At 45.8% G+C, this 13,477-nt stretch overlaps 1 protein-coding gene and 1 non-coding gene across 5 annotated transcripts in view; one reads left to right on the plus strand and one right to left on the minus strand.

Moving 5' to 3' along the window:
* Window positions 1-1,107: 1,107 nt before the first annotated feature.
* On the minus strand, window positions 1,108-1,210 carry LOC112674326 (U6 spliceosomal RNA). Its single transcript, XR_003145375.1, has one exon. It is a non-coding gene; the product is annotated as a U6 spliceosomal RNA (small nuclear RNA).
* Window positions 1,211-3,481: 2,271 nt separating this feature from the next.
* Window positions 3,482-13,477, plus strand: part of PHF20 (PHD finger protein 20) — a 145,215-nt gene continuing 135,219 nt past the window's right edge. For all 4 annotated transcript variants that reach the window (XM_035705931.2, XM_049100464.1, XM_025469908.3 and 1 more), the window contains exon 1: window positions 3,482-3,629. The gene's annotated coding sequence lies outside the window, so the exon portion shown is untranslated. The remainder of the gene's footprint in view (window positions 3,630-13,477) is intronic.

A 13,477-nucleotide genomic window follows, 5' to 3' on the forward strand; every position in this document is an offset into this window, starting at 1 on the left:
AAAACTAGGGCTTTAGATGAGAATTTTGCAAACTGGAGTTCTGTGACTAGCAGCCAGTGAAGATCCAGTTTAGAAGCTGGCAAGCCAGGTTTCTGCAGGAATCAGAAAGAGCTTAACTCCCAAGGTACTTTATTCATATCTGCATCAAATTATTTTGGTTGGCCAGCATCAGCTCTCCCCTCTTTCCCAATTTTCCCAATGGGGGAATATCCATAGGGGCAGATTGCTCCTCTCTTCTTTCCCTGGCAGCTTGGACTAATCCATGTGACCTGAGATTGACCAATCAACAGTGGCTCTGGGCCAAGATTTTTTGCCTCTGAAACGAGTGACTCAAAGACAAAAAGATGTTAGGATTGAATCCCAGCTGTGGTGTGTGGTGCTGTTGGCAGCAGCAGCTGCTTCTTGGTGAAGCTGCTTTTCTGTCTGCTTGTTTTCCAAGCTTACCCTCCTGTCTATGCTCTAGGCCCCTAATATCCTTGTAATATATTTCTCTTTTGCTTGTATTGGCAACACTGTCAGTGCTTGTATTTGCAACAGACAAAAAGAACCTTAACTTACAAATTGCAATGATCTCTTTACTGGGCTCTGAGATCCTTGAGAGCAGGGCCTACACTTCATTCTGCCCTGTGTCCCTTTTTTTTTTTTTTTTTTTTTTAGATTTTATTTATTTATTCATGAGATACATAGAGAGAGAGGCAGAGACACAGGCAGAGGGAGAAGCAGGCTCCATGCAGGGAGCCCGATGCAGGACTCGACCTCGGGACTCCAGGATCATGCCCTGGGCCCAAGGCAGGCGGTATACTGCTGAGCCACCCAGGCGTCCCAAACCTGGCTTTCAATACATGCACGCTAAATAAGTGAAGAAACATGTTGTATTTATGTGGGACTATTGAATATGGGATTCTTGGCATTTTATGGTAGTGGGACAACAAATCCTCTATATGCTACAGCAGCCACTAACATTTGAACAATTTCATGTTAATAAATATAAACCAAGAGGATCCTGGGAAGATCCTTTCTTAGTGTATTTAGAACATTTAGATGAGTTTATGCAGGTGGTTCTAGTCCTTAAATTACTGAAGTTTTTTTTGTTTTGTTTTGTTTTTTACAAACATGGAATATTTCACTAATTTGCATGTTATCCTTGGACAGGGGCCACACTAAACTCTGTACTGTTTTTTTTTTAGCACTTCTTTTTTCTTTTTTAAAGATTTTATTTATTTATTCATGAGAGACACAGAGAGAGAGAGGCAGAGACACAGGCAGAGGGAGAAGCAGGCTCCATGCAGGGAGCCCCACGTGGGACTCCATCCCGGAACTCCAGGATCATGCCCTGGGCTGAAGGCGGCGCTAAACCTCTGAGCCACCAGAGATGCCCTAAACTCTGTACTGTTATAAGTGCTGCTGAAGCTTTTGTCCTTGGTTTCCCAGAACCTCTTCCTAAACACTTCCCTCTGCCCTGAAGTAATGCCTTCTTCAAGCCTGATTTAAAGAACACCTCCTATGGACTTGGGTCATAAAGAAGAATCTAATAGTTTTTCTTTTCTTTTTTTTAAAGACTTTATTTATTCATGAGACACAGAGAGAGAGAGAGAGAGAGAGAGAGAGAGAGAAGCAGAGACACAGGCAGAGGGAGAAGCAGGCTCCATGCAGGGAGCCTGACGTGGGACTCGATCCCGGGTCTCCAGGATCACACCCCGGGGCTGAAGGCAGGCCCTAACCTGCTGCGCCACTGGGCCTGCCCTAGTTTTTCTTTCTTTTTTTTTTTTTTTTTAATTTTTTATTTATTTATGATAGTCACAGAGAGAGAGAGAGAGAGAGAGAGAGAGAGAGAGAGGCAGAGACATAGGCAGTGGGAGAAGCAGGCTCCATGCACCGGGAGCCCAACATGGGATTCGATCCCGGGTCTCCAGGATCACGCCCTGGGCCAAAGGCAGGCGCCAAACCGCTGCGCCACCCAGGGATCCCTAGTTTTTCTTTTCAATATCATTTTCTTTCCTTTCAGTTCTTCGACAGATACACATTGACCATCTATTATTTGCCAGATTTGACAATTCAGTTGATATAAATAAAATAGTTCCTCACTCTAATTCAGGAAACAAATACAATCAAGAGAATAAATGAAACAAAACTGTGTTAATGCTCTGTTGAAAATGAATAGTGAAAAGGTAGAGAGTAATTGTCATGGCGCAGGCATTTGATCAACTGAAGCACTTCTACATTATGTAGCTACAGAGAGTCTCACCAAGGAGATGACAAATAGACCTTGCATGATGAAGAGTCAGCTTTGCAAAAAAGCAAAGCTTTTTTGCCTATGCGATGAGCCAGCAGCTGGAAAGAATGTAGGAAGAATCCTAGAAACTGAGAGAAAGTCAATATACCTAGAGGACAAGCAAGGGTGAAGGATTCAGGTGAACAGATTGGCTGTTTTAAGTAGGGTGGTGACATGATTAGATTTACATTTTTAAAAATATTTTATTTCTTTGAGAGAGAGGCGGAGCAGAGGGAGAGGGACATGAAGACTCTATGCTGAACACAGAGCCTGACAGGGGGCTCGAATCCCCCGACTTAGATCATGACCTGAGCTGAAATCAAGAATCAAGTCCCACATCGGGCTCCCTGCAGGGAGCCTGCTTCTCCCTCTGCCTGTGTCTCTGCCTCTCTCTCTTTCTCTCTCAGTCTCTCATGAATAAATAAAATATTAAAAAAAATACAATCTGGCTGCTTTGTCTTTTCAATGTAAGTTAAAGTCCTCATTGCCCTCACAAATAACAAATGTTTAGCCAATCTCCTTGGGACTTCCCAAGTCCTATTGGGAAAACATTTCATACTCTTTTGATGTGGCTGCAACTCCGACCTTGGTCCCCAGAGGCGAAATACAGCTCCTCTCCACACCAGCAATTGGAATCCTTTCCAAGGAGTTAATGAGACAAAGTGGAGGAGGTATTAGTGCAAAGACCCTGAGGGGTCAAGGAACCTGGCTTGCGCACTTGAAAGGGGTGGAAAACGTGGGAAAGCAGGATGTGTGAGATTGTGAGAGAGGCAGGTTAGGATTTATTAGACTTTGAAGAGCCTGGTTGATAGGCTACAGGGGGATATTAAGATTTCAACCCGAAGAACCGGGTTTGTGATTATATTTGAATTTTGAAAAGCTTCCACTGTGTGTGAAGAATGGTTTGGAAGGGGAAAGGGTAATGGGATGGAGGGCACGACCATCATCTAAGAGAGAGGGGGCCTAGACTGGAGTGTCAGCAGTGGGACGGAAAGAAGTAAGGGCTTCCAGATGCACTTGGGAGGCAAAATTAACAGGTGATGGATCGTGGGTGTCCAGTCCCAGGCTTCGTGTTACCTGACGAGTGGCGACTTCGTGCTCTGGATCAGGGCGCCGGCCTGGTTCCCGCGCGTCAGGGCAGTGGGCGTGGCCGCGGGGCCGTCTCCACGGGGAGCGAGCAGGGCGGGGCCGAGGGCGGGGCAGCTGGGGCGCTGCGTCACTCGGTGGTGGCGATGGTGCGTGTGTGTGGGGGGGCGGGGGATACGCTGGGCGCGTCCCGGGGGTCACGTGGTGCGCAGCACGCAGAGTCCTTCTGTCGGTTGGTCCTGGAGCGGCGCAGCCGGAGCGGGGCTGTGAGGTGAGCTCGCGACGAGGCGCGGCGAGGAGAAGCCGGAGGGCCGGAGCCGGGTTGGGCCGGGCCCGCGCCGTGCGCGCGCCGTGCCAGCGGCAGAGGAGACGGCCGCCGCCGCTGCCCGGTCCCCTGCCTGGCCTCGCTCTCCGCCCGGCCCCGCTCGCCCAGCCGGGAGGGAGGCCCGGGGACCGCTGCTGAGAGCGTGGCGGGCGTGCGAGCGGCGCCCAATCCCCAGGGCTGCCCGAGGGAATGACGGCGGTCGCGGCCAATCAGCGCCGCCCGAGGGGGCTGGGCCGCGGGGTGCGGGCTCGGGGCGCGGAGCGGGCCGCGTTGGGGGTGGGGGGTAAGCGCTGGGGCTAGAGAGAGGCTGAGCTGCGTGGTCCCCGAGAGCTCCACCTCCAGCCGCTGCTGTTGCCTTGTGCTTTGGGAGTGCGTTTTCTTTTATTGACTCTTTTATCCTATTCTGGGGAGCACACCCCTTTCTCAAGCCCCTGGCTATGGGAGTGTCCCCTTTCTCTATAGTTTAGAGAATGTGGTGCACTCCCTTTCTTAAACTCCAGCCCTGGGGTTTTATCTTAATTTCCAAAGCCCCTCAAACTGAGGATGTATCCCATTTCCCAGGCAACCCCCCCCCAAACTGGGAGGACACTCCCTTTTCCGAGCCACTAATCTGAACACGCACTCCCTTTCAAATTTTGGGGTTTGCTCCATAATTGACTCTCAGATCTGGGGTCCGGTAGCCAAAGTTTCGGGGATACTTCTATTCCCACATATCCAAGAAAGAATCTCCTTATCCTGGCCCCAGATCTTGCAAATGCTTTCCAAAATTTTTTAAATTTAGGGGCTGCTTCGTTTCCCCAGCCCTTGGGGGTGCTCCTTATTTCCAGAGTCTACTGAAAATGCGATCCAAATTCTGAAGTTTAAAGGTAGATATTTGCGGTTGCACAAATAAAGGAATTCACTGCTTTTTCTAGTCACTGTATTCTTGGGGTTGCACCCATTTTCATGAGTTCCTCAAATTAAACTACTTTATTTCCTGGGGGAGACTCAGGTTCATATCTGAGAGTGTATTTGTTTCCTGTGTTTCCAAAATGTACAGGATCCACTCCTTTTGGTTGCCCAGTCCTTGGGTTGCAGCCACCTTCCTGATGATTCTTAAATCTGGGAGGGCACACATTTTTTCTAAGTTCTCTCAGGCCTGCGCCATGATATCTGGTTCTTGAGCATGATGCCTCCTATCCTTTTTAGCTTTTCTTTTATCCAAGACATTTTCGTTACTCAGTTTACTTTCCTCTTTGGAACCCCATTTCCCTTTTAGGTGCTCTCCCTGCTTTGGTCAGGGCACCCATTTCCTCTTCCTTCCTCTGGTGAATGCTTATCTTTCTTTAGCACAGCATTTTCTCTGCTTCAGTGGCCTTTTTTCTGAGCACACTTCCTATAGTCACACCTTGAATTTCCCTCCCCCAAGTGAAAGATCCCTCCCTTAAAGGGTACCTGCATGCTGTCTTTCATACATCTATTTTACCTTTTATGTTTTTGCTTTCTACTAACAGGAACTCTTCTATCTTGGCTTGCCCTATCCCATTTTCTGCCTTTTTCTGGTTTCTAACTCCCTTTGGACAGTGCTCTGCTTACTGGAGTCTGTAGAGTTTTTCTCTTTTCTACCCTTTGAGCTGGCCTCAGATCCAGGACTGCTTGACCCTCCAGCGCTGAATTTAAACTGGAAAGGAAATCCCTTTACATTTCTTTGGTTATTCACAGGACTTTTAATCTTCCAGTGGTTTGCTTCCTATAAGATTCTGGTTAGATGTGTACTGTTTTCTCCTTTGCTTCTCTCCTCCCCCACCCCCATTGGGAAAAAATTCTGAAGAGAGTCTTCCAGTCTTCCAGCTCATAAACTTCCTCCCTACATTAGCTTTCTTCCTTCCTTTTATCAAGAAAATAGGTCATTTGGAGGAATCTCTTTGTCACTCTTTTTGTTATTTTCCCTGAGTTGCAGGTGGGGGATGGATACTTACCTCTTATCATTTTCTCACATGTCTGCCAAGCCTTGCTCCCAATCCCCATCTTAAAATCACCAAATATCTGGGACCTCTTGTCTCTTAAAAGCCTCTCAGTAGGTTCTTTCTTTTGTATTTCCCTCTGTCTTTCCAGATCTTACTCAGGGCTTCTCTGAGCCCCTAACCGGCTTAATTTCTCCACAGCTGGAATCCCAAGTGCTTATGGGATAATGATACTTCTGACCTTTCTCCCTTTTGGGAAGTACTTGAGTGTGCAGCTGTATGAGGCCTCAGTGGGGGAGAGAGTTTGGGCCTGAGAAGCTACACTGGCAGGATGAGGCAGGAAGGTACTGCATTTTCAGGACCACTTCCTTCTGAATCTCATTTGGAGATTGGATGTTTGCCAAGCACCTGCTTCTTAGGGATGCTGGAGGATTTAATGATACTCGCAGGAACCTGTAGGAATTAATGGAGATTGTGAAAAAGTGCTCTGAACTCAGTGTTGGAGCTTGAATACAATTAACCGTTACTATATTTTCAGAACAACTAAGTGTTTTATTTTTCATGGTCATGAAAGCCCTAGAGCTAAGGTGTGTTATTTCAGGAAGTGAAATGGATCCCACATTTAGATCATGTGGTGGTTAATAAGTACCAAATTGATAAAAAACACTGGAGGTCTGTCTGAGCAGTACCTAATAAAATATGATACACAGAAAGTGAACAGATATTTCATCTCTTTATACGCCTGTCTGGTATTTTATCTGCTTGGTACTGCTATATACAGTGCACCTTTAAAGTATTCTGTGTCCATGCTTCTCAAACTTGAATGTGCATATAAATTGCTTGTGGGAGAAGGGTCGTGCTAACATGCTAATTCTGATCCAGTAGGTTTAGGTTGGAGCCTCTGGATCTGCATTTCTAATTCCCAGGTGATGGCCATATTACTGAACTACACTGAGTAGTGAGGTTCTATACACAAAGCCAAGGATATCTTTGTGGAAATAGGTGGTGTGGTTAGCCTTATGCTGAGGTATTATTTTCCACTTTCTCTTTATCCAGACACTTCCCCCCAATTTTTTTTTTAAGATTTTATTTATTCATGGGAGAGAGAGAGAGAGAGAGAGAGAGAGGCAGAAACACAGGCAGAGGGAGAAGAGGGTCCCTGCAGGGAGCCCGATGTGGGACTCCATCCCAGAACCTCCAGATCTTGACCTGAGCCAAAGGCAGATGCTCAACCACTGAGCCACTTAAGTGCCCCCGTCCCCTAAAGTTTGTACAAGTCACCTTCCAAGGACTATTAGTTATACTTAATTATAACTATATGCTAGTCCAGCATTTTGTTTTTGAAACCATGGTGAAAATTCCTTTTTCTAATAAAGATTTTATTTGAGAGCAAGACAGCGAGAGAGCATAAAAGGGCAGAGGGAGAAACAGACTCACCCACTGAGCAGGGAACCCCACATGGGGCTCCATCCCAGGATCCTGGTATTATGACCTGAGCCGAAGGCAGATGCTTAATCAACTGAGCCACCCAGGCGCACCCCCCCCCCCCCCCAGCTAAAATTTCTTAAGGAATTTGAATTTCTATGTATTTTGTCAAATTTATATATTTTTAAAGATTTATTTGGGAGAGAGTGTGCGCAGGCACTAGCAATGGGAATGGCAAAGGGAGAGGGAAAACAGGCTCCCCACTGAGCAGGAAGCTCCTTTGGGGCTGGATCCTAGGACCCTGAGATCAAGACCTGAGCCCAAGGCAGATGCTTAACCAACTGAGTCACCCAGGCACCTATTTTGTCAAATTTAAATGCTTAAATGATGGGATCCCCGGGTAGCTTAGTGGTTTAGCACCTGCCTTCGGCCCAGGGCGTGATCTTGGAGTCCCGGGATGGAGTCCCACGTTGGGCTCCCTTCATGGAGCCTGCTTCTCCCTCTGCCTGTGTCTCTGCCTCTCTCTCTGTGTCTCTCATGAATAAATAAAATCTTTAAAAAAAAAAACTTAAATAATTGCTTAATTGTGAACATAATTAGTTTTTTTTTTTTTTTTTTTTTTTTTTTTTTTTAAGTAAACTTTAGGGATGCCTGGGTGACTCAGTGGTTGGGTGCCTGCCTATGGCTCAGGTCATGATCCTGGAGTCCTGGGATCGAGTCCCACATCGGGCTTCTGCGAGGAGTCTGCTTCTCCCTCTGCCTGTGTTTCTGCATCTCTCTCTCTCAGTCTGAGTCTCTCATGAATAAATAAATAAATCTTAAAAAAAAAAAAAAGTAAACTTTATACTCAACATGGGGCTCAAACTCATGATCCCGAGATCAAGAGTTGCATGCTCTACTAACTGGGCTAGCCAGGTGCTGCAGTTGTGAATATAAATTTTTTTTTAAAGAATTTATTTACTTGATGGGACCCCTGGGTGGCTCAGTGGTTGAGCATCTGCCTTGGACTCAGGGCATGATCCCTGAGTCCCTGGATGGAGTCCCACATCAGGCTCCCTGCAGTGGAGCCTGCTTCTCTTCCCTCTGCCTGTGCCTCTCTCTCTGTGTCTCTTGTGAATAAAAGAATAAAAAAAAAAGACTTTATTTGCTTTAGAGAGAAAAAAGATTGGGGTGCGGGAGGGCAGAGGGAGAGGCAGAAGCCAACTCACTGCTGAGCAGGGAGGTGACACAGGGCTCAACCCCAGGATCTTGAGATCATGATCTGAGCCAAAGGCAGATGCTTAACAGACTGAGCTAACCCAGGTGCCCCTGAACATAATTCTTGGCATATAGTCTTTTTATTTTTTTTAAATATTTATTTATTTCAAAGGGGGAAGATGCAGGAGTAAGCACACACAAGTGGAGTGGGAAGCAGAGGGAGAGGAAAACAAGCAGACTCCCTGCTGACTGGGGAGTCAGATGTGAGACTCAATCCCAGGACTCTGAGATCATGACCTGAGCTGAAATCCAGAGTTGGACGCTCAACTGACTGAGCCAGTCAGGTGCCCCTTGACATAGTCTTCTAGTGAATACTGCAGTTAGCCATCTCATCTTTTTTACTTACTCACTTGTTATCCTACCATGCGTAGAGAGTCTGAGATACTCCCAAGTTAGTAGGGTCATACATGTTGGTATTTCCAAGGAGTCCTTCTTGGTTTTCTAGGTTCTGGAAATGGACTTGGGAAAGGCAGGTGCCTGGACCTTCAATAGAAGCTACTGGTTTATCTCTGTACCAGAGCTTCACAAAGGCAAATGCTGGTGGGAAGATGATATTCTTTGATGGTGATCAGTGCTTACAATACTCTCTCTCTTTTTGTACCAACTGAATCTTAGTGGTTTTTTCCTTCCTAAATGTCTTAAGTCATCTGCACCTATTTCCCTGGCTGTCACCTGTCATGGCCTTTTTCCAGCTTGATACTGTTCTTGGCCCTAATCAGGACAAACCTGAATGACTAGACTGTTTTGTGTCCCGTGCCTCCCCCTCCCCCTTATCCCTCACATGAATGTCAGTTCCTCTTCAGTAACGGATTTGATCTGAATTTGGCCCTAGTCCCAGCTCCTCCACTCACTGTGAGACCTCAGGCAAGTCACTTAATGCTGCTGGGCCTCATTCTCCCCATTTGTAAAATGAGGGGCTGATTATCTCCAAAGTCTACCCTGCCCTGTGTCTTTGTCAGTACCTTGCTTAGAAACCCAGTGTCTGTGGGAGCTTGTTGTTAGCAGATCTGATTTCCTTCACGTGCTCTGTTGGGCAGGCTGCCAATCCTTCCCTCCTCCTAGTCACTTCTGTCACTGCCTCTTTTCTAGCCTAGGCAGCCGGCTTGTCTTCACACCCAACTTCAGCATACTTCTACCTCCATGTCCTCTGCCAGTTCCATGCTTTATTTCATTCAAAATTGCCTAAACTTTTCACTGTTATTCAGTGTTCCTTCAGTGCTAGGTTCTTCCCTGAATCTCTAACAGAGAGTCTTGTAGTTTCCATACAACTATGTTGGTAATTTCTTACTGATTTAAATTTAAAAAGTGTTTTCTCCTCCCTACCCCAGTCTGCCTGCCTGCCTGCTTTTTCTTTCTTCCTTTCTTTTCTTTTCTTTCTTTTTTTCTTTTCTTTTCTTTCTTTCTTTTGTTTTTTTCCCCCAGATTTTATTTATGAAAGAACTAGAGAGAAAGCACAAGCTGGAAAGGTGCAGAGGGAGAAGCAGACTCCCTGCTCAGCAGGGAGCCTAAGGCACAGGGCTCGAACCCAAGACCCTGGTATTATGACTTGAGCCAAAGGCTGACACTTAATTGACTGAGCCACCCAGGTACCCTCCCACGCTAGCTTTCTTTTTGCCTTTGAATTAGTAGGGCAGGCAGAATGAAATTTAAAAGTGAAGCAGGTAATTTGCTTTTGGCTGGAGTTTGGGGAAAGTGAGATGTAATGTTTTTAATCCTCTTTTCCTAGAGGCCTTCCATATCCTTGGATAATCAGCTACCTGGTACTTCTTTCAGGATTTTAAAGGTGCTCAAACTCCCTATCTGAAATTTGAAAGTGTATCCTGAGTGCAAGCACTATTTAAAAATGACTTCCAAGTGCTTTTTTCCCAAACGATATACTCAACCATAAAACCCCAGACAAGAAATTGCTAAGGACGATGATAAATCTAGATTTCGAATAACTTCCTCACTGAATGAAACAGTTCTTTGAGGACACCTGATTATTTTCAAAGGCAGTTGCTGACACTGCCTGGAAATCAGGGCTCAATGTTATATATACAACTCCGTAACCTTCCTTCCTCATCTCTCTAGGAGCTACTGTGGGGAAGTTGACATTTTTCATGATAAATATTCTTTAAGCCAAAATGGATGGTTACTTAGAGCCTCCTTGGCTAGATTGTAAGCTCAGAGAAAGGGAGAATGTTCCTGTCTTATTCATTTCTCTTAGCAATTGCCCATTACAGGTTGTTGACTGACTAACCTTAACTTAGAGTAACCTATTGAGAATTGAAACCCTGATTTGTTTTTTGTTTTTTTTTTTTTTTTTTTAATTTTTATTTATTTATGATAGTTACAGAGAGAGAGAGAGGCAGAGACACAGGCAGAGGGAGAAGCAGGCTCCATGCACCGGGAGCCCGACGTGGGATTCGATCCTGGGTCTCCAGGATCACGCCCTGGGCCAAAGGCAGGCGCCAAACCGCTGCGCCACCCAGGGATCCCGAAACCCTGATTTGTAACGCTGTGACAACTTTGCTAGGTCTTGGACTAGGTATCCAGCTGTTCTTTGCTTTCTTTGACCAAATAATGGAAGTAATGAGCTTGCAGAAATCCCATAAAATTTTAGGAGCCTGGTGTGAGTCATCCAGCATAAATAGGGCAGTTTGTATGAAAGGGAGGTGGTGTCTGGATCCATGGACTTTGGGGAAGGAGGGAGAGGAGGAGTGGGGAAGGATTTAAAATGATGGTTTGAGGGGCATCTGGGTGGCTCAGTGGTTGAGCATCTGCTTTTGGCTCTGGTCCTGATCCTGTGGTCCTGGGATTGAGTCCTGCATCAGGCTTCCCTCAGGGGGTCTGCTTCTCCCTCTGCCTTTGTCTGTCTCTCTCTTTGTCTCTCATGAATAAATAAATAAAATCTTAAAAAAATAAGGACGCCTAGGTGGCTCAGTAGTTGAGCACCTGCCTTTGGCTTAGGGCGTAATCACGGGATCTGGGATCGAGTCCCACATCGGGCTCCCTGCGAGGAGCCTGCTTCTCCCTCTGCCTGTGTCTCTGCCTCTCTGTGTCTCTCAGGAATAAATAAATAAAATCTCTAAAAAAAAAAATCTTAAAAAAATAAAATGGTTTGGGTGTGCCTGGCTGGCTCAGTCTATAGAGCATGTGACTCTTGATCGCAGGGTTGTGAGTTCAAGTCCCACATTGGGGACATTTTTTTTATATTAAAAAAAAATGATGGTTTAATCTAATGAGTGCTTATCTCATGTCAGGAACATAATGTTAGGATTTTATTATTTTTTTCTTTTTTAATTTTTTTTAATGCTAGGATTTTAAAGGCTGATTCCCAGGCATCTTAGATAGTATTTCAGGCTTTCATTGTTTTAGTAGAGACTTAATTTTTTTAGGGAGTGGGAGAGGTGGAGAGGGAGGGAGAGACAGAGAGAATCCCAAGCAGGCTCTGTGCTGAGTATGGAGTCCGATGTTGGACACAGTCTCAAGATCTTGAAGTCATGACCTGAGCTGAAATCAAGAGTCAGACGCTTAACCGATGAGCCACCTAGGCACCCCTAGAGACCTGATTTTTTTTTTTTAATTTTTATTTATTTATGATAGTCACACAGAGAGAGGGAGAGAGAGGCAGAGACACAGGCAGAGGGAGAAGCAGGCTCCATGCACCAGGAGCCCGACGTGGGATTCGATCCCGGGTCTCCAGGATCGTGCCCTGGGCCAAAGGCAGGCGCCAAACCGCTGCGCCACCCAGGGATCCCCCGAGACCTGATTTTTAAGAGGGTTCTTTCCTACATGGAAAAGGTACACAGGGATCCCTGGGTGGCGCAGCGGTTTGGCGCCTGCCTTTGGCCCAGGGCGTGATCCTGGAGACCCTGGATCGAATCCCACGTCGGGCTCCCGGTGCATGGAACCTGCTTCTCCCTCTGCCTGTGTCTCTGCCTCTCTCTCTCTCTCTCTCTCTGTGACTATCATAAATAAATAAAAATTAAAAAAAAAAAAAAAAAGAAAAGGTACACAGCTAGATGGATTGACATACCTTTGTTGCAGGCACACAAGTGTTTGGATTCCTAGGTTGTGGAAACCTGGCCTGGAAATGTGGGCATTTACAATAATAACTATAGTTAGCATTTTTTGGAGCACTCTGTTGGAGCTTATGTAATCTTTTTTTTTTTTTTTTTTTTTAAGATTTTATTTATTTACAAGAGATAGAGAGAGAGAGGCAGAGACATAGGCAGAGGGAGAAGCAGGCTCCATGCAGGGACTCCAATATCACTCCCTGAGCCAAAGGCAGACACCCAACTGCTGAGCCACCCAGGCGTCCCGGAGATTATGGAATGTTTTCAGTTTATCTATTATCCTCATCTAACAGACATGGAAGCTGAGATTGAATAACTTGTTCAATGGAGTACCAAGTTTCTTTACCCATTTTCCCAGTGCTCTTGCATCCTTACTTAAATGCCATACTGTTCTCCTCAGAGGTTTGAATAAATCATGTTAATCACAATGTCAAACACGTGGCAGTCTGGAACCCAGATTTGAAGCACTACTGAGAGAAGGGGTGGCCTTGCCACTTCATCCCAGAGGATGTTCCTGATAATGCAAACATCCCTCAGTTGTAGAAGCCAAACTTGTCCAGCTCAGGCTGCCTTTTTCCCTTTCTTGAGGCTCCTGGCCATGGCTGGTGCTGTTTGACTGTCCCTTGGTCCCATGGAGTGGCAAATGCTGTCCAATGTGATTTGATGAGTAGGAAATTGGTCATGATGCAACCTATATAAGACTTAAGTATCTGCAGTTTAGAAGGGCAAGGTAGTGAAAGAGGCCTCCTTTTATATCCAGGCTGTGTGATAGGTCATGGCAAGGACCAAGACATGGAGGCAATATGCCTGAGTTTGAGTTTCATCATCTGCCACTCTCTTGGGAATACACATAACTTGGGCATGTGACTTAAAACTCTTGACATGGGCATTGGAGGGTGACTTCCAGTGTAGGTAGTTACTTAACCTCTGGGACCTGTTTCCTCCCTTAAATATCGTCCTAACTGCCTCACATTGATCATTGGAAATATCAGTAAATGTTATTTTCCTTCCATTACCTTTTTTTTAGAAAAATGTTTATTTATTTATTCATGAGAGACAGAGAGAGAGAGAGAGAGAGAGAGAGAGAGGCAGAGACCTAGGCAGAGGGAGA

Source organism: Canis lupus, chromosome 24 (genome assembly GCF_003254725.2).
Source record: "Canis lupus dingo isolate Sandy chromosome 24, ASM325472v2, whole genome shotgun sequence".
NCBI classification, from domain to species: Eukaryota; Metazoa; Chordata; class Mammalia; order Carnivora; family Canidae; genus Canis; species Canis lupus.